The sequence below is a fragment of the Prionailurus bengalensis genome, chromosome C1 (genome assembly GCF_016509475.1).
Source record: "Prionailurus bengalensis isolate Pbe53 chromosome C1, Fcat_Pben_1.1_paternal_pri, whole genome shotgun sequence".
Lineage (NCBI taxonomy): Eukaryota > Metazoa > Chordata > Mammalia > Carnivora > Felidae > Prionailurus > Prionailurus bengalensis.
Window position 1 is genome coordinate 202,407,206 of NC_057345.1, and position 21,252 is coordinate 202,428,457.

Below are 21,252 nucleotides of genomic sequence, written 5' to 3' on the forward strand. Positions count from 1 at the left end.
CAGCCAAGCTGCTGAGATGTAGAGGTACAGCACATGCTCCCAACTGCCTGATTTCCTCACGTTTTCATCCATCTTACGTCCTTTGTCAGGTCTGTGTTCATCTGTCTTTTCCAACACCCTACACCGTCAACCAATTTTGGGTTTTGGATAAAGTTTTGTTCTTCTCATTTGTCTCAGAATCCACTTTTTTGGCTTTCAAGTGAGCTGGTACCATTTTGGGCAGTCGTCTACTATGCACCTGGCCTGCTTTTGGGTTCAGTCCTGGGAAATCTTGGATGTGTCAGCTCTCTTTCCTCACCCTCCACAGCAAAGACGGGCTGAGAAGGCCCAGTGCGGGGCTGGTCATGCCTTCTGCCTTTCGCCTGCCTTTGGCTCTCCCATCCCGCTTTCCCCCGGCCCTCACATCCTGACCCACCACACAAGAAGCTCCAAACCTAGGCTCTCTTCTCCTTGAACTTCCCATCTATTTCCATCTTGAGGGGTTCTCACCGTCTCTCCCGCTACCCGCTTTTCTCTCACGATTCCCCAGACGCTGAGTCTCTGTCCCCTCCCACGCCTTTGCCCCGCTGTAAATTTTCACCTTCTGGATTTAAGCACCCTGGATATTGTTGCATCTCTTCCCTGCGCCTCCTTTGCCACCGTGCAACATACAGCTGCTTTTTCAGCCCCGCCCCTCGCTGGCCTTCATTACATAGGCAAGTTTGTAGTGCTTCACATTTTGTTCTGGACACGGGCCAGTCTGGCCCCTTGTCAGGAGCCTCTCCCCGGGACCTCTCCTATAGCAACAATGACATTTTGAGGAGGAGGAGGCTGTTTCATCACCGTAAATACACACCCTCCCCCTCCTCCTCGTAACAACCGCGACGGTGATAATGACGTTAATAACGAGGTCAGCTAATAGTTGGACGATGTGTCAGGCACTGTGCTGAGGGCTTTCTCTTGCTGTCTCGTTTATTCCTCACAACTACCCTTTGAGGCAGGTACTATAATAGAGGAGGAAACTGAAGCTAGCGGACATCCAAGGTGCTGTTTAGAGTCGCCCAGAAAGTGGGAGAGCCTGGATGTGAACGCACCTAGGTGGTCGTTCTCAGTCCATATTCTTTGCCACCACGTAGGGACGCCCAGAGCACGATGGTCCTCTCGCACCTGGGCGGAGGGCAGACAGGCAGCCAGGGACAAGGCAAAGAGCCAGAGGCAGCTCGTGTTGGAAACATTCATGGATTATTTGTCAGTTTTTAAGGAAAAAACTAAGGAGACACAGGATACAGATAGCAAGGTGGCAGAGAACTCCAATCAAGCTCGACAGAATCTCTCTGTGCTGTGTCAATTGTCTTCTACGTGACCTTGGTGCCCGATGGAGTTTCTGTCACCATCATAGCTGTCTTCTTCTCTGAAGCACAAAGTCACCATTAGTAGTCCATCAGGCTGTGGTTATGTTGGCTGCCCTCTTCAAGGAAGGGGCTGTGCTGAAAGCGAAGAATTCTTTCCGCAGCCGTGGCTTGGGAGTAAATGGTGGGAACCTTCTCTCGGAACACTTTTGATGTGCGTGAGGCAGAAAGGAAGCTCTCATTTAGCCGGGTCGGTTTGCAAGCAGGGCAAAGGGGCTGTGGTCAGAGGCTCCGACCCTGTGTGTGGTCACTCAGCTTTGCTCTGTTCTGTGGCTACAGCCCAGGCATGAAATCCTGGCCGGATGTCTTATGATGCATATGGCGCACTATCATGGTCCCCGTGGGGATGGGACAACAAGGTGGGGATGAATCAGTTCAGTTCCAAATTCTTGATCAGAAGAGCAGCTCGGAACACACATCCTGAAGGCAGTAGAATAAGTGTATACATCAAACCCGGCAGCATCATTGCCCCGTGGGGTACTTCAATCTGGGAGTACATTTCCTTGCCGGATGTCATCAAGTTCTCAGTAGAACCTAAACATGGTTGGCTGTCTTCATTACAAAGTGAACCTGAGGTCCGTGCAGATTAAATGACTAAGCTTTGCGGTACATATGAGCCTTTTGAGTTGTATTTAGACAGAACTCCACCTATTCCACAACAAATTCATAGACAGGCGTCAATCCTGTGTCAAATTATCTTTGAATGTCTGTTGAAAACCATCTGACCACGAATGGGGGTCTGTTTCTGGACTCAGTATTCCACTGCTCTACTCGTCTATCTTGGTACCAATGCTTTATTCCCTTTATTATTGGAGCTTTATAATAAATCTTAAAATTAGGTAGTAGAAGTCCTTTGTTTGTTTGTTTGTTTGGTTTTTGCTAAGTTGTTTTGGCCATTCTAAGTCCTTTTTGTTTACCTATGAAATTTAGAACCGGCTCGTCAATTTCTACCCAAAAAAGCCTGCTTTGGGTTTTGACTGGGATGATGTAGAATCCATAGCTCACTTTGAGGTTGATTCATTTCTCTGAGTTTTTGACTGTTTTTGTACTATGGATTAGTGTCCTGGGACGGAGCTCTGGAATCTGTAGCACAAACACAGAGATCTTCAGGACAATTAATTTTTATGCTGATTTAAAGCTAATAAAGATAAATATTTACAGGGAATCCAAGCCATCTGAAAGCAGAGTTACGAGGGCTTCACTGATAATAAGACTATTTACACGAAGGGGAACTTTGACTGTTTTGAGCACCTAGGATAAGCCATATTTGTAAAATGTTTGATTCCCACAAGAAGCCTATGAGGTAGGCATTACCCACTCTACATTACAAGTAGGGAAACTAAGGTACAAAAAGGTTAAGCAATTACGCTGAGGTCATACAGGAAATTAAGTGGTAAAGTTGACCTTTAAACCCAGGTTGGTCTCATTTTACTGTGATGTTCCCCTACCTCAACAGTCTTCAGACTGTCCAGAATGCCCCAGGAGGCTGCCAGTGTCTCAGGGCCCACGTGAGTGTGTAAGTGTAGGGGTGGGGGGCGGGGGAGGGAAGGGGGAGGCTGGTTCTTGGTGCTCTGGACTCTGCTTCAACTTGATTTTCCTTTGGTCTGTCTTATGAATCGGAGTTTTGCTTAAAAAATAAAAACAGAAACAACAACAACAACAACAAAATAGCGGTGCTGTTCATCTCCGTTTCTCACAGACAAAGTTCCTGAAAGCTTTGGAGTAGTGGTGAACCGTGACGGAAGCTGCCCAGGGTCCAAGGCGGTACACTGGGGCTATTTTTTCCTATCAAAATTCGAACTCGTGGTCCTTTCGCCTGCGGGACCCGTTGTCTGGTCAGCTCACGGGGTCACTAATGAACCCAAAAGCTGCTCCGTCACTCTAGTGGCTGTTCTGACAGCTGGGTCTCAGCCCGGGTCAACTAACCCTGCCGTGGGTAAGGCTGGCGTTCTCAGTGTCCGCTGAAGCTCTGGACTGTTCCAGCCCTCACGCCTCCTGAGCTTTGCTGACCTTCCTGCTTTTCACAGGCTGCTAGGCCTCCTCCTTTCTCTGCTCCTCATCAGCCTCGCCCTCGGCAGCCACCCCAAGAAATCCAGCCTTTTTCATCTTCTCTCTCTCAGAAATTGGAACGGATTTTTTTTTCTTTTTTCTTTCTGAATTCCTGATGCGCCTGCCTTTGCCAAAACCCCAAATCCCAGATCTGCCGTGTGCCAACAAATGCCGGGAGAGGTTGTTTGGATGAATTCAGAAATGACCTTGAACCTTTGCTCAACGCTCAGATGACAGGTTCTCTCCTTCCCAACCACACCCCAACACACATGCTTCTTGTCGGATAAGGAAATGTTTTATTGCTTCGTTTTCCTTTTCACTTTCTCTACCACCCCTTCTTCACGAACGCTTCCCCTTTATCCTATCATGTACCTTCTGGAAAATTAATCAGAGAGCTAAAACCCCAGGACAGAAAGGGGCCTTGGGAGGGCATTTCATCTGGACTTTTGCTTCTAGAGAGTAATCATACTTGCCTGGTAAAGGACTCTCTCTTCTGTCTTTAGACTTTGATCACTTCCCGTACCTTCTCATTCAAGCATCTCTGGGTTTTGCTTCTTGGGTCTTATTTATTAATTTCGTATTTTAAGGTGCTTCCTTTCTTCCATTTAGGGTCGTTTCATTGGGATCCAGATAATGTATACAAGCCATGTTCATGATAGACACTATCATGATTTGGCCAAAAACATTGAGCTTTTTTCAAGCAGATGTATGTCTCCAAACTCTTTTCCTGGGTCAACCATGGTTTCTGGGGAGTCAGATATGATCATGGGTCTCCATGGGTAAAGACTGGACGCTGCCTGTGGTGGTCCAGTTGTGTATGTAGTTGACTGATCCGGAGGGATTTTTTTGGCTACAGTCAGAGGTCAAGAGTAAACGTAACAAGTCTATGATGGGGTCTACCCAGATGCAAAATGCTTTACAGGCTTGTAATCAATACCCTGGTGATTCAGTGCTAGGCCAGCTGTTGCGGAACAAAATGATTTTATATTGATTGTCTGATTGACTGATTTTGGCTTCAAGAGTACAGACTGGCTCGAGTACTTTCTGCTGTGGTGAAGACAGATCTCCCAGAGCACAGACGTGTGAAATTCCACACTCTCCTTTTCCAGGGACTGAAGTGGACAGAAGGGCCAAACCCTCTGTTTTCCTTGACTTGAGTATATTTTTGAACACACCTATTCTTCTTTCCCTTCATTTCCCATTTCACACCCTGTCCATCTACCTTTTCTCCTCACCTTAAAGTCCTAGACCTGTCCCCCAACTGCTCTGAGTCCACTCTTGAGAAAGGATTTCTCAGCCTCTAAAGGACAGGGGCTCCTCCATGACCCCAGCAGAGTTCTTCTGCAAGAACACGTCTTTCAACCTGTGGCCTGTCCCTTTGGCCGTCTACTGAAAGATTGGGACCGTCCTGCACAGCAGGTCCCACTGCAGACTCCTCAGGAGTTAAGTCCCAGCTTGAGCTGGGGCGGAGGGAATGGGGGCACCCAGGGTGGCCAGTAGTTTGTCATCATCTCAGGACGATGGGCTGGGAAGTTGGAGTCTTTGAGATAGAGCAGAATTATCCTCACCGCATGTGATGAAAGAAGGTGGCACAAAATCACCCCTCCAGAGAGGGATCCTGGCCCTGAGTAAGAGCGAGAGAAGGGAAGCAGGTGGGGAGCTTTAAGAGGTGGGAGGAGAATCAGGAGAAGTTCAGAGGCTCTCATGATTCCAAACAATGCTTTCATTTCCGATGTTACCCTCCAAGGAAAGAAGGTCTAGCGTATAAAGGATAGGCCCAGTCAAAATCTGACAACGTAAATCCTTGGCAGATGACATTGTTTCTCTGGTACGATCGCAACCTGCCAATGGAGAAATATCTCCCAAAGGGGACAATTGGAGTAATCATTTAGAGACAATCCCCTGGCTTGATAACCCAGAGCAGACAGCCCTTTCCCTCTTTCCTTTAACCCCAAAGCCAGAAGCATTGGCTGACCCTCTGGTAGGTGAGGCCTGTGGGCAGACGAACAGGCGAGGACGAGGGAAGTCCTTTCCCGGGGGAATGTGTTAGAAGTTGCGGACGTGAGGCCAGAGCAAATGGCGTGTTTCCTTCTCGGGCTGTCACTTTCCCATGTGAAAGCAGCTTTGCTTTTCCTCATCTGTGCTGCGCGTTTCCCCTCAACCTCTGCTGGGTGTGGACAGGAAGCCTGGCACTGACGCCACCTCTTGAGTTTCCACAAAGTTTCACTTTCTGTTTCTCAAGCCCTGACCCACACTCCACGGCTTCCCAGGCCATGCGCGGGTGCCTTGGAAACCACACGGGTGGCCTGTTTCCTGTAGGTGCTGTGCGTGACAGACAGGATCCCGGAGAACTTCTTTTCTGGAGTCTCAGGGCCTGTGACTCTAGTGCCTGACTTCACTTCCACCCCAGTAACAATGAAGGTCATTGCCATTGGCAGTGCCCCCCCTCTCCCAAAGTCCTGGAGGTAATTACCCTGAAGCATGGAGGAAAGGGCAATGTCTGAAGGTTTTGTGCTGTTTCCTTGACCTGTACCTCGGAGGATCTCAGGGCAGGAGTGGGTAACTGCTCTGCTATAGTAGAAACTCAGGAAATGCCTTAAACTATTGAAGTCAAGACAGGAAGTGACTTGCTAAAGTCCATAGAGCTGCTCAGCAGCAAGGTCAGGACTAAATATGGCTCTTTTCACTCCCAGGTAAATTGTCTTTCTTTTCCCCAAACTGCCCATCTCACCCCTCTTTCTTCTTGTTATAATGAATACCATTTCCTGTTGTATAGCTGTCTACATTGATAGCCAACAATGCAACATTCTCCTTATGGAAACCCTATCTGGATTGGAAGATGACTATTAATCTACTCATCCTCCACCTCTACCTCAATTAGCAACTATCTCAAGTTATGGCCACCCCAAAGTGTTTGATCATTCCATTCTTCCCCTTGTATCTGTGCAGGGGGGCCTGGCAAGGACTTATGAGGCGGTATGAGGCACGGCACATCAGCGGGCAGTGGGATTTGGAGTATGGGTCCCCTGCTCTTGGTGCTCTTGGCACCTGCTGCATTTTATCCCCACCTGCTGAACCATTAGCCTACTACCTTGTATAAGTTTAGCAGAAAGAGTCCCCAAGCACCTATGAGAAGCACGCACAGCTTTTCCAGGTTACGCCGTGGGGATCGTGAAAATACACAGTATTTGTGTCTGGAAGTCATTTGACAACTCACTTCCAGAGTCACTTGCTTCTTATAACTTACCTCAAGCAGCATATGTTACAACGATCTGGTGCTTTGGGTGAGAGAAGTGAATAGTCTCCTAAGGACGGAGGCACAGGTGAATTAATTCTCATCTTGTTTTGTACTTGTACTTGCCTCTCTATCTTGTCCCCCATTCCCGGCTTTGTTGCGGCTCTCGGACCAACCTGGGACTTTATGACCTGAAGACAGCTGAAGACCTAAAGTAAATTAGGCAGCTTCTGTCCATCTTGCTTCCCCAACTGTTATCCTCTGAATCATCTACCTTTCCTCTGGTTTCCTGTATCATCTTTTCTTTTTTTTAATTTTTTAAAAATTTTTTAATTTTTTAATTTATTTTATTTTTTTAAATTTAATTTTATTTTTTAAAATTTACCTCCAAATTCGTTAGCATATATTGCAACAATGATTTCAGGAGTAGAGTAGACAATCAGGGTAATTGTCCAGACACAGATCAAGGCAGGATGCTTTTAAGCAATCACTCACATCTCTAAAGTCTTAAACCCAAGAGCATGGGGAGGGACCATTCTATAAGCAAAGCCTTAACTATGAAAACAACTTTTGAAACTAAGATTCAAAAGATAAGCTCAACAACAGGTGTTCTTTGCTTTCTGTAGTAGGTGTGTTCTTGAAAAGTTTAGTGTCAATATTTTTCCCCCATTAATCTAATCATAGTCTAAATATAAGAAGGAGGCTGGATATTTAAAGAAACCATGTAGTTGATGTCATTGCAAAGCCTTTTTAGAGTTTTAAAAATCACTTTTCTTTTCAAACATCGGGTTTTCTTCGATTCTAATTTCTTAGAAGTAGGGACCTATCAGGTTGATGTATATTGCCTACAAATAAAGGATGGGTTAGCCGCAGAGTGCCGGAACTTTGGGACTTTTGTATTTATCAAATACTTTATATCTATTTATACTTGGAAGATGGGACAATAGCTTCCTCTGGGAACAGAAAGATCTTTTATTTCTCTCTTCCTAGGTCATGCAAACTCCACTTCTTCTTTCTGGTATTTCCCATACATGCCTCCACCATAAGGCAATTGATCATTCTTTCCCACTCTTCTGAACTTTCTGCAAGTGCTGGTGTCTCTGTGCTGGAATAACCTGGTATTTTGGGCTACACTACTGAATATTCTCTTCAGGATGGAGGCAGGTGGTCAAATGACTCAAAAACCAGGACTCTGTCTAAGGTTGTCCAATATGAGCTGTGGCTGTTGAGTACTTGGAATGTGGAATGTGAATGAAACTTAGGAATGAATTTTGAATTTAATTTAATTTTTAAAATATTTATTTTTGAGAGAGAGGGAGAGAAGCAGAGAGAAAGGCAGAGAAAAAGAATCCCAAGTAGCCTGAAGAGGGCCTCAATCTCACGAACCATGAGATCAGGACCTGAGCCGAGTGGGAAAAGGGTAGAGAGAGAGGGAGAGAGAGGATCCCAAGAGGGCTCTGCACTGAGAGTGGTGAGCCCTATGCGGGGCTCAATCTCACAAACCATGAGATCATGACCTGAGCCAAGTGGGAAAGGGGGAGAGAGAGAGGGAGAGAGAGGATCCCAAGAGGGCTCTGCACTGAGAGTGGTGAGCCCTACGTGGGGCTCAAACTCATGAACCATGAGATCATGACCTGAGCCAAAGTCAGACACTTAACCAACTGAGCCACACAGGCGTCCCAGAACTTCTTTAAAAATGTTTCTTTGTTTCTTTATTTTGAGAGAGAGAGAGAGAGAGAGAGCAAGTGGAAGAGAGGCAGAGAGAGAGAGAGAGAGAGAATCCCAAGCAGGCTCCATGCTTTCAGCGAGGAGCCCAACACAGGGCTCAATCCCATGAACCATGAGATCATGACCTGAGCCAAAATCAAGAGTCGGATGCTAAACTGACTGAGCCACACAGGCTCCCCTGGAGAACTTTTATGTATATTTGAAGCAACTTGATCACCTTTCAACTGTAAGTTTTATGGAGTTTCTACATATAGGTCAAATCGTTCTACAAAGATTTTAGCTTTTGAATTGAGATATATGTATAAAATACATATCAGATTTTGAAGATTAGTAGGAAAAAGGAATGTAACATATTTGCTTAATAATTTCTATTCTGTATACGTGCTGAAATGATAACATTTCGGATATACTGAGTCACATAAAATATATTATTAAACTTAATTTCATCTATTTCTTTCCAGGTTTTTTACATGGCTACTAGAACATTGAAAACTGTAAATGCGGTTCATATCGTGTGTCTCTTGATCAAGACTGATCTCAAGTATACTATTGCCTGACTTCATGACCACTCCCTGTGTCTAGACAAATGCCGTCAGCTCTTCCTATGACAGGGTTCAGGGTTTTAATTCGGATGCCCCTCAGCTGAAGAAAACGCATCAACCTCTAGCTTTATTCTTTGAGGCAGCTTCTGAATCTACATTTGGGTGACAATTGCTTTGGCATCTTTGAGTTTTTTGCATGCCTTACTGTTCGATGCAGTCCGCATAGTTTATGCTTTAAAAAAAAATAGCAAGACTTCCAGAAAATGCTTTCAGTAGAAAGATAGATTTGGGAAGAATATCCAAAATTGTCACTTTGAACTTCTTATTTCATATGAGAAGAAGACCTGCCCAAATATATTCTGCTGTGCAGTGACGCCTCCAGACCACTGCTGGTCCGGACGCTCTCTGTAACCCCACACCAGAAGTGACTGGGGCCAAGGAACAGCCATGGACACGATGACACAGCATTACAAAACACCACGCTAGCTGGTTATTAATGAAAACCAGATGATGGACCATGCACCACATCGTCCAGAAAGTTGACTAGCTGGAACGGAACATGCAGAGTTCAAGGGTGGCAGGAGCCTGTGTTAGAAGCACGGAGGCTGGGACACACATCCACGCTCTGCTGTGAATCAGCTGCGAGTCACTGGGCAGGTTATTGTCACATCCCCTTTGCTCATCTATCAAATGAGAGGGTCGCGGCAGAAGGTCTCTAGTTCCCACCTGCTCCTACAGCCGCATCTCCTCGGCCAGTCTAGCCCGAGGCCCCCACCACCTCCAGCTGTGAGAACACGGGGCAGGACTACCTGGGTTGGAGAATGCCCAAGGCACAGGCCAGCGGTCTTGTCCAGCGGGGAGTGAGAGGCAGGGGGGGGGGAGAGCCAGCAGGCTCTGTGACACTGCTGTAACCTCACCGCTGGTCAGTGACCTCCTTTTCGGTAGCATATGTTCCATCACGCGCAGCTTTGCTGGGTCAAGTGCATCTACACTTTAGAGCCATGGCAAACGTTTATCAAACTAACCTCCAGAAGGCACACGCTCAGCTTCACTCTCACCACCCAAATACCTGCTTTGGGGAGTAAACAGCAAATCTTTGTTATTTCAATTTGCTGCTTTGTGATTGTAAGTGACATGGAACTTCCCCCATATGGTAATTGGCGACTGACATTTCATCTCACACAATCTGACTGTTTGCATCTTTCGCCCTGGTTTCTTGAGCGTTTTTTTTTTTGTCTTATGATTTATAAAAGCTCTTTTGGTTTAAAGGTTAACCCTTTCTTGTTACATGTCTGCACCACTTTCTTGCAAATATTTTTTCAGTTCATGACTCACCTTTTCATCTCGTGTGTGCATAACTTTGAACTTACAGATATCAACATTTTTATTGAAAAAAAATTCTTTTAATATGAAATGTATTGTCAAATTGGTTTCCATACAAAGCCCAGTGCTCATCCCAACAGGAGCCCTCCTCAACGCCCCTCACCCAACCTCCCCTCCCTCCCACCCCCCCATCAACCCTCAGTTTGTTCTCAGTTTTTAAGAGTCTCTTATGAGATATTAACATTTTTAAATGGTCATGTTTATCAATCTTAAAAAAAAACCCTCTGTACTTTTATACTTTCAAGGCACCTTCTCTATTCCTAATCGGATAATTTTTCCCCATAACAGTTATCTATTTTTCTTTTTAATCTGTAGTGATGCATTTTGGTGTCTGGTGTGAAGAGGCTACATTCTTTTTCTGTGTATAATCACACAGGAAGGATCTTTCACACTGTTTACTAAATAAACTATCCCATTCCTTCCAGTTTCCACACCCATTTAATCTAGTCCATTGTTGACATCATCAGAGAAAATTTCTCATCAGAAAGTTTGACCAGCACAATTCAATGGTGTCAATCCAGCTTGATTTATGCATGGTTGTTAGGCTGGGTGGCAGTTATGAAACGGGGTGGAAGTTAAATCAATGAATTATCATTGATACACTTAATGCCACCAATGTATTGCAGACTGAAGAATTTAGTTAAATTGTGGAACATGCCGTATATTCCACTGGAAATTTGGTTGAGCCCAGTTCACTGGGCTTTGTTTATAAACCTTTACCTTAAAACGTCCGGGATCTAGAGCAGGGGACACGGAGGAGGTAAGGGAGACATCATCTTGGGGATGGAGAGGACTTTTCCATGGTGACCAGATGTTTATCACTGCACGGGCAGATGGCCCAGGGAGGCTGGTTGTGGTTTGGGTTATTTTTTCCTGATGCGGATGTAGTTGCTTCTCTTCTGGGTGGGCAGTGTGGGGACCAAGGAGTCTTAGCGGGTGCACAACATCCAGCAAGGAAACCATTCTGCTGGCTCGCTGCATCAGCCACACTCTTTACAGAACAGGACGCCAGCTGCTGCTCTAACCAAAGTAAAAGTCCTACGTAGGGCCACATGCTAACCACGGGGCACTGCAGGCCTTCCTGGACTCTTCCTTCTCTAGGAGGTAGGGCTCAGAATGACGTCTGATCATGGAAAAAGAATTTCGAGTCGTCCGGGTTCATGGTGTCTGAACCGTGGAGGGTGTCCCCTGTGTTCTTTTGAGGTTAGGATTTGCTTTAATTAAGGAAATAAAATGAAATCCAACACACCCTGCTCACGCCACACATGTTCTGAGGGGCTGCAGGAAAACCCCAACGCTGTTGGGACACAGAGTCAGCAGGGACTTCTCGGATGACTTGGTTAGTGTCAGTGGGCCACCCTGCTGTTTCCTTTCCTGAGAACATCTATCCCTTTTCAGAGACTGTTAATTTTGTGCTCAACATGCCTGAGTGCGTTGATATCAGTCTTGAGTCCAGTTTGCATTTCGTCCCCTCCCTGCTGAGGGGAGCAGGAAACTGGGGATTATGGGAGTCGGGGGTGGTGATGAAAGGGCTCTAGACCACCAAGCCTTGAGTTCAGAAGATGCATATGACTTAGCCTGCTCTGTGGATATGTCCCCTGCTTGCCTCCACCCTCCCATTTGTCAGGGTCCCTCCCTTCCCTAAAGACAGTTCAAAACTCTTCCCAAGTTAACACCAAACCGGAGAATGTTCCATTTGTCTTTCTCATGCTCACGCCCTGCCTAACTCAACATCGTATGTGAAAATCTAGAGGAATGGTGTCTGTTTTGAAGAATGCCTTACACTTTTGTTATTTTTCTCTACATAAATTCCTTAACTACAGGGTTGACATACAATCACCACATTCAAACACACTTCATAGTGCCCGGGTCTGATAATCATATATATGTGTGTGTGTGTGTGTGTGTGAGTGTGTGTTTATATATATATATATGTATATATATATATATATGTATTTGGAAGTTCTTTCATATAACAAAGTAGCAAAGGGGCCCATCTGTTTGAGTATGTTTAGTCATACATTCATGTAAACTCAGAAAACTGATTTGGAAGACTTGCTTGAGATGAAGGAGATTCTGAACTATTGATGGTGAGGATTAGAAGGTTTGGAAGGAGCTAAGGCTGTTCTGGGGAGGCCCTCAGTTTCCGGTCCACCCTCTTCTCCCCTAGGACTTAATGGTGGGACAGAATCACTGGATTCATTGGGTTGCAAGTCATACATGCCCAACTCAAACTAGTTTAAGCAATATCGGATATTTAATGGCCGCCGAAACCGGAAAGTCCAGTAATGTAACTGGCTTGGGGCACAGATGACTAGTTTCTCCTCATTCTTTGTCTCTGCTTTGCCTTCCTCTGTGTCAGCTCCATTCTCAGGCAGACTTGATTCAAGTGAAGGCAAGGGTGCCCTCCAGCAGCGTCACCCGAGAACTTAGAAAACCCTAAGCAGAAAGAGAATGTCTCCAGGCCAAAGTCCTGGTGGGGGGTGCGGGGCTCTCAGTGGCCCATCCCGGCTCATGGAGCCTCTTCTGAAACAATTAGTGGTCAGTGGAATATGTTCTTTTGATTTTCCCAGACTCATCAAGGCGTCTGACCCTGAAACCAGGGGTGAAGAGCAACCTTTCCCAAACCGCATGATGGCTCACCTAAAGGAAACTGGGCTGCTGTTCCCAGGAGAGGAGAAACATCAGGCAGAACAATAGAAGCCCACTTCAACAGATGGCGGGTGGATGGTGTGAAGAGAATTCTCATTCTGCTGGGCGGATCTGGGCTCACCTTTCACCTCTGCAACATACAAGTGATGCTGATGTGGCACCAAGGCTGTTGGGATCTGGAAGTAAATTGTCACATGGAGATGTACTTTGGCCAGAATTCGGTCCTCCTCTCCATAACTCTGTCCTCCTTCCATCTATATCTAGGTTATATCAGCCCTCCCCCATTGTACATGGGCACCGCCGTGAAGCACACACTCAAGCCCAGTGGCATGCAGATGAAGCATTTGGGGTTCATGTTCTGCCACTCAGCCTGTTCCCCACCCCCCACCTTCCCATGGGCAGAAGCACACATTACGTTCTGCTAGGTTGCCATGTTTTCTAACACACTCTCTTACTCTGGATGCCCAGGTGTTGGCCATGGGAGAGGCATGGTTGGCCCACTTACCTGGCTCCCTCTGATTCATAGGGACACCCTGCCTCATGTTTTTCAGCATGAGAGTCAGGATGCAATGCAAGACCACCGCACTTAAATATTTGGGTTCTCATCCAGGCTCAAAAACGAACTAGATGGGTGATTTTCGGACTGCCCGTGGGTCAATTTCTTCCTCTGTATTTGGTCACATCTTCTTCAAACCGTAAGGTCCCTTCATGTTCTAGTGTTCATCCCGTCTGAGCAGCCACTACATTAGCTTCAAGTTTTTCCTCTGAAAATTCAAGAGAATAAAGCTATGCCTTAAAACGATTTCCTGAGAGTAGACATAAAGAGCTAGAGAAGTCTGAAACCCAGATCCTCCACTAAGTAGGCATGTGATTTAGGGCAAGTTATTAACATCTCTGCGACTCACTTTTCCTCACCTTTAAAATGGGGCTACAGGATGTCATGAAGATTAAGTGGGTTAATGCTTGAAGCCTGCCCAGGGCAAAGTTCCACATCAGCGATTGCTGTTTCTGCTGTTCTAGACTGTAATGCATAAAACAGAGAAATGTGTTGTATTTTCGAAGCGCATATCTGTCAAGTACTTGCCAGCTGGGAGGAACTCATGTCTCCTGAAGGAGCAGGTCTCATTTTTGGTAGATCTAATTATTACTATAAAGTCATTGTTATTGCCCTTGAAATACTTGAAGATACCATCAGCCACACTCTTGAACACTCCTGTCCTCTTTAATTTCTTTCTATTGCTCTGGCCACAAGACCAGTGCTCTAGTACGGATACGTTCAGGTTTGTTAATGCCCTCCTCTGTGCTGTGCGCCTCTAACTTGACCCCAGACGGGATCTAAACAGTGCTAAACCTATCACTTCTCTCCAACATATAATCACACTTTACTAGTGCTGCCAGGGACTGGATTTCCTTTCTAGCAGCCGAGTCATGTTTTGGGCTCATATTTAGCTTCCAATTAAGAAAGCCCTGAGTTGTTTTCATATAAACCAGTGGAAACCCATTTTAGAATTCAAGTCCTCTGTCTTGCCTAATCAATGTTACCTTCTGGGATAAATACAGAAAATCCTTCAAGTACAGAATGAGGAAATCCTGACTGTGGGCATTCGATGTCAGTTAAATAGGTCACATTTTATTTATTTATATTTCGAAAAAGAAGTGAGAAGGAACAAGAGACCCTGAGCATCAGGTCAGAACAGAATAGTTACATTGTGATCTGAGACTCTGTCCTGGTCGTAGGATCGAGAGCCATTAAACAGCACCAACCAGGCTTTTGGCCCGTGAAGCCGGGGGCAATCACTGCCATGGAATAATTTTCAAATCTGGGCTTATGCCTATTCAGGATTTCTTGGTGTTTGTTAGTTGTCATTGTTGTATTTGTAGGAAATGAAAGCTGCCATTGAATAGTCTCGGTAACCCCCTCCCAACCCTCCAAATATGCCTGGAATAAGTCAATGAGTTTTCATCTGGGCATATTGCTTTTCCATAAATGAATCTTTGCTTCTCACCTAGGACATAATATTGGCGCTTGGTAGGAATGTGCCAAATATTGTGTCTTTGTGGCCAACTATTTTCATTCAAAATTGAATTTCTATCATTCAGTAAAAAGGGAGAGATCTCCAAGTTCAGATATTTTTCCCTTCCTAAGAGAACTGAAGTATAGAGTCAAATATTAACTGTTCTTTATAACATATAAAAACATACCTAAGGATTTTATTGTTCAGTCCATTTATCTTTGTATCCAGTACAATCTAATGAAAAATATAGGTATACACACAGAGATTAAAAGTATCTATCACATAGGGGCACTGGGTGGCTCAGTCAGTTGAGTCTCCAACTCTTGGTTTCTGCTCAGGTCATGATCTCATGGTTTGTGGGTTTGGGCCCTGCATCGGACTCTGCCCTGATAGTGTGGAGCCTGCTTGGGACTCTCTCTCTCCCTCTTTCTTTGTCCCTCCTCTGCTCTCTCTCTCTCTCTCTCTCAAAATAAATAAATAAACTTAAAAAGAAGTATCTATAGTAGATATGTGTACATAGGTATATGTATGTCAACACATCTATGTTAGGTTGTGATAAAATTCATTACCCTATGTTGACGGTTGTGATAAAATTCATTACCCCATATTGATGGCATTCTTGTACCCACTGGTAATTTATTAAAACAAATGACTTGGATTCTCTCAGGAGGTACTCCTGGCTCCCAGTGATCACTGATTATTTTTATAAAGGCTCATCAAGAGCTTGTTTAGTGTCAGGAAAAGAAATTCAAAATATACATTGTTAATGTCAAGCTTCTACCTTTTGATTTCTAGAATCGACTTTTATTTTTATTTAAAAAACTGATAAAATATTTGTCTCTTTTGATTGTTCGGGCATTTCTCCCATTAACCCACCCAACATCACCACCCCTACCGCTACATCCACCTGAGGATGCCTGGGCCGGAAACCGGGGAGTGCTGACCACCCATGGCCAAGCCCTTACACTCTGGCTTGGAAAGGAAGTATGTTTCTCTCTCAGTCATTGGAGATTGACTGAATGAAAATTTGCACTGATAACTATTTTTGCATGTGGAACTAGGAATACTCAGATAGACGTAAGTCCTTTGGCGTCTAGTTTTTCATCTGCCTTAAAATCAGTAGCTCACATTCTCAAAAACGGTTTGCTAATTCTAGCGCTAAGGGGATATGATCGATTGAAACCATAAACGAGAAACCGAAGCAGCAACGAGGAGGACAAAAATCCAGATCCATGCAAATTCATTAATTACAATGCCAGGAATCAAGTGTTCCTGCTGTTCCCTTAGAAGCATTCGGTCATTGTGGATTCAGAGGGGTAGGTGAGTGCTTTCAGCATGTATGATTTAAGCAGCTAGTTTTGCATGGTGATGGGTTGCTGGAAGGAATGGGACAGAAGGAACATGAGAAAGAATATGAGTAGTAAAGGAGGATAAGAGAAGACAAGGAGAAAGACAATGTCCATAAAAAGATGAATAAGGAGGGGAGCAGAAAAAAGAAGTGGTTATAATTTCACACTCCAAGGAACACACTAGTAAAGAGGAATCTAATGATGAGGCAAAGGGTTTCTTTTCCATTTGTTTAGGCTTGTGGCCTGATTTTGCTTTGGCTTTCATCGTATACATGGGCCAAGGCAAGTTTTCCAGACCAGTCACACTTCTTGCTGACTTGCTGGAATGTCTTTCTTGGATGTCACGGAAAGAAATGTCTTGGCTTCTATATCCCTGGCTGAATGGGTCAAAGCATGAAAAACCCACAGATATACATCTGACTCCGCTGGAGATAGAAAAGAAGATAAGTGAGGTCTTTTCTCCTCATAGGGCTTGTTAGCCAGATGAAGAGATTAAACCAATGGAAAAGATAAATAGAACTCTCTGGATGTATGTAAGGAGTGCCCACAGGTGCCTGTAAAAAATAAGAGGATAGCCATGCAGGCGAGCAGGAGCCATGGTGGGGGTTTTGACGCAGGGGATGAAGAGGGAAGAACATAAGGGTGGAGGTTGGGTACATGGGCTCAAATCACGATCCTGCCACCTGCCTGTTTTGTGACCTCTGCCATATTGCTTTGCCCCACAAAGGCTTAGTTTTTAGGTGTATAAAAGGGCATTTATAATGTGTACTTTCAAACACATTATCTTTATTAATTTTCTTGGCAGTTCTGTAAAGTGTGAAGCACTGGATTAAGTAACTTTCCTTACCATTGTAATGGAACTTGGCTGGAGAATGTTCTCAGAGGAGAATCCTCAGGGAGACAAGTCTTCCTTGCCTTGCATCCAGAGGAAGTTGCAGATACAGAGGGAGTCACTGTTTCCATCAGACTCGGGAGAGGCAAGAAAGGTCACCAGAAGTCTAGATTCTTCTGGAGTCTCTTGGCATCCTGTCTCACTTTGGTTCTTTCCTGAGCTCCCCAGCTGTACAAATATGCAGATGTACAGACTGGGGAGACTAGCCAAGGTGAATCCAAGGCTGAGCAGGTCAGTAGCTCAGCCTATGAAAAACATTATCATCCCCCCACCACTGAAAGGTGTCTGACAGGAATTTTCTTTCACTCATTCACCCGAATGTCTTGACATTGGCATGAGGGGAGTAACTCAGAGAGCCCAAGGCCTGTGTCCAACTTCCTTGGTGTAGAAAACTCATAAAGGTAGCTGTTACAGAAGAGCTTCATAAGGGAAACTATGGTTTTGCCCCTAGAAAGAATGGGGTAATATACTCCTCACCCACTTTTTAACAAAATGTTGTCTCCTATACCTTTTCTTTCATACCTTATTGGTTCTTCCTTCTCTTCTGTCCTTCCCAGCTAATGCAAGGTCACTGTCTGCCATCTCTCCACTCTCCAGTCCCAGACCCCCTCAGAACTTGAGGAAATCGAGGCAAAGAGCAAATTGTGACTGCGTTGCGTTGGACACCCAGGGACAGAATAAAATGAAGAAACTTCCCATTTGACGGAATGGGCAAAAGGGAATCTGGAGTTCAGGCGGGGTTTGTAGGAAGCTGGTCTATCTTTATCCTTATAATCATCTCTGTCATTTCAATGGTTATAGTGTTGACAATGATGTTGACAGTATAGTGATAACATGAATATGAGCTAGAGCCTTTTGAGTGTTTCTGAGGTTCAAGGCATTGCACTAAGTCCTGCACATGGGTTCTATTAACGCTCACAGCATTTGAAGCAGGTTAAATTACCATGGGCCTTTTCCAAATCGGCTGATGTTCAGAAAGGTGAAGTAAAAAGCCAAAGGCCAAACAGCAAAGGGTGGCAGGACTAAAATTGAAACCCAGGAAGTCACACACCAAAATTCAAGATCTTTATTGTCATATTTGGGGCCCTCTGAGTGACGGATCCTCCCCAGCCATTTTTTCCACCCACTGTTTCCAGAGAGCATCCTGCTCACTTATACATCCCATCTTTTCATACTGGTGTGGATGGACTTTTGATGTGAAGGACAAAGAAACCAGGAGGGTGATCTCCTCAGCTTTCAAGAAAGCTTACTTGCAGTTCTCTAAGAACTATCAGCATAAATGGGAGGCAGGATAGGTGAAAACAGCAGAAGGGAGGGCTTGGATCCCTCACACTCCAGCCATTGGTCCTTGCGCCGTTTGCTTCCTCCCATTAATCCCGAAGTTCTCTCAAGCTCCAGCTGCTGCTCCCCATTTCACTCTCTCTACACTAGTGGTGGTAGCCTTGATTTTTTCCTGTCTCCCCAGCTTTCATACTCCCACGATGACTGTTAGGGTAGAGGGCACTTCCTAGTCACCGTAAGGTGTATTGTGAGAATGTTCTGGTTATGGGGATTGCGTCAGAATAGGGCTGGAGATGAAACACACCAATAGTCTGAGGAGGAGGGTTTAAAAAAGGGACTGTTTACAGAGTTGTGGGAGGTTTACACATATACACATACACCCAAGCATGCAATCATCAATGACACTTTGTACACTTAAAATGGGTTCATTTAGGGGCGCCTGGGTGTCGCAGTCGGTTAAGCATCCGACTTCAGCCAGGTCACGATCTCGCGGTCCGGGAGTTCGAGCCCCGCGTCAGGCTCTGGGCTGATGGCTCAGAGCCTGGAGCCTGTTTCCGATTCTGTGTCTCCCTCTCTCTCTGCCCCTCCCCCGTTCATGCTCTGTCTCTCTCTGTCCCCAAAATAAATAAATGTTGAAAAAAAAATTTAAAATGGGTTCATTTAGTTATACTCCTGTGGAATCGATTTAAAATCTAAAAATGGGGTCCTCTTATTAAGAAAGGAATTTCTTGGGGCACCTAGGTGGCTTAGTCAGTTAAGCATCTGACTCTTGATTTCAGCTCAGGTCATGATCTCATGGTTCCTGAGTTCGAGTCCTGCATCGGGCTCCCTGCTGACAGTGTGGGGCCTGCTTGGGATTCTCTCGTTCTCTGCCCCTCCCCCCCTCATTCTCTCCCTCCCTCTGCACTGAGGAGGGCACCTGTTGGGACGAGCACTGGGTGCTATATGGAAACCAATCTGACAATAAATTTCATAATAAAAAAAAGTTTGGTAAAACAATCAAAAAAAATAAAATAAATAAATAATAAATAAACTTAAAAATTTTTTAAAAATGGAAGGAATTCCTAGTTGAAGAGATTTCTAGGGTGAACATGTCTGACTAGAATTCGTCAGGTACGATGCATGATTTTCACCTATTTGCTTGTGTTTTGCATCATTTTTCTTCCCTGAAACTCTCCCCTCTTTTCTCCAAATGTCCGAAGCAAAGACTGGGCATTCTTCCTCGGCCACATCATGTGCTGCTGAGTTCTCATTTCGCTGGGCAACCCGTGCGGTCGGTCAGGGTCTCGGGAAAGGGACAGGCTGGCTTCGTGCAGCCGCTCTCAAACGTTAACGCGCCCCCTGCGATGGGGCCGGCGCTCTGCCAGGTGCTAGGGAGTCCAGGTCGCGCAAGAGTCCCTGCAGATAATGCATCGCAGTGTCGAAAGAGACGGCCCTGTGACATGCCATGCACTTAGCACTGTGCAAGGAGCAGAGTAAAAGGGCCCTGAGGAGGTAGCAGGTGTCTCTCTGAGGAGGCTTATACTGACATCTTCACAGATTGGGGAGAGTGGAGCTAGATCTCAAGGATAAGAAGCCTTGGAAGGCGTGGTGCTGGGAGAGGACATTCCAGGTGGGGTGAACACGTGGGTGTAAATCCAGAGCCTAGCCAACAAAGGGCATGGTGTGTGACCTATGGCAGGAGTGGGGCTTGGGGGGTAGGGTAGGGAGAGACGGTTCTGGAAAGCAAAGGTGGGCTCAGATTGCACAGGACAAGGTCAAAGCGTTCAAAATCACATGAGAAATATGGATGTGAAGGGAATGGCTAATGTCCACCCACCCCCGGCGCCCTGCAGAGGAAGTGCTCAAGAAACAGTAGTCATTATCATGGTTTTATTGTGTTACTATTATTTTTTGTTTTGGGAGAGAGAGAGAGGGAGAGAGGGAGAGAGAGAGAGGGAGAGAGGGAGAGAGAGAGAGGGAGAGAGAGGACCTGAAACAGGCTCTAGGCTCTGAACTGTCAGCACAGAGACTGACATGGGGCTCGAACTCATGAACTGCGAGATCATGACCTGAGCCCAAGTCAGAGGCTCAACCGACTGAGCCACGCAGGAACCCCTATTGTGTTGTTACAATTAATAAAGATGTTTGAGGGGGCTTCTGGGTGGCTCAGTCAGTTAAATGTCCGACTCTTGATTTTGGCTCAGGTCATGATCTCACGGTTTGTAGGTCTGGGAGATTGAGCCCCGCGTCAGGCTCTGCCTCTCTGCTAACAGAATGAACTTGCTTGGGATTTTCTCTCTCCCTCTCTGCCCCTTCCACACTCGCATTCTCTCTTTCTCTCTCTCTCTCTCTCTCTCAAAATAAATAAACTTAAAAAAAAGTTTGAAGCCCACTTTGGCTCCTGTGTGGTTGAAGGAAAGATAAAACCTTTTCTCGATGCCTCTTAAGCACAGGAGCAGCAAGCTCCAGACCGAAGGAGGGAAGCCCTTCTGGTGCTGAGTCAAGTGCAGGATGTGAAAGTTCCCGCAGAAAACGAGAATCACATCATGCATGTAAGTGATGGCTGGATCCAGGCTCAGAAGATTCCAGGTTGCTGCACTCACTTGTGCAGGCCTTCCCCCACTTCTCACTGACAATTGTTTCCAGAAGTATTGAGCCCCTCGGAACCATGTGTTTGTCTCTTCCCTGGAAAGGCATATGGGGGCTACGAGTGAGGCAGGGACAGGGTTGGTTGGGGCTTTCTGTCTTTCCCCCTT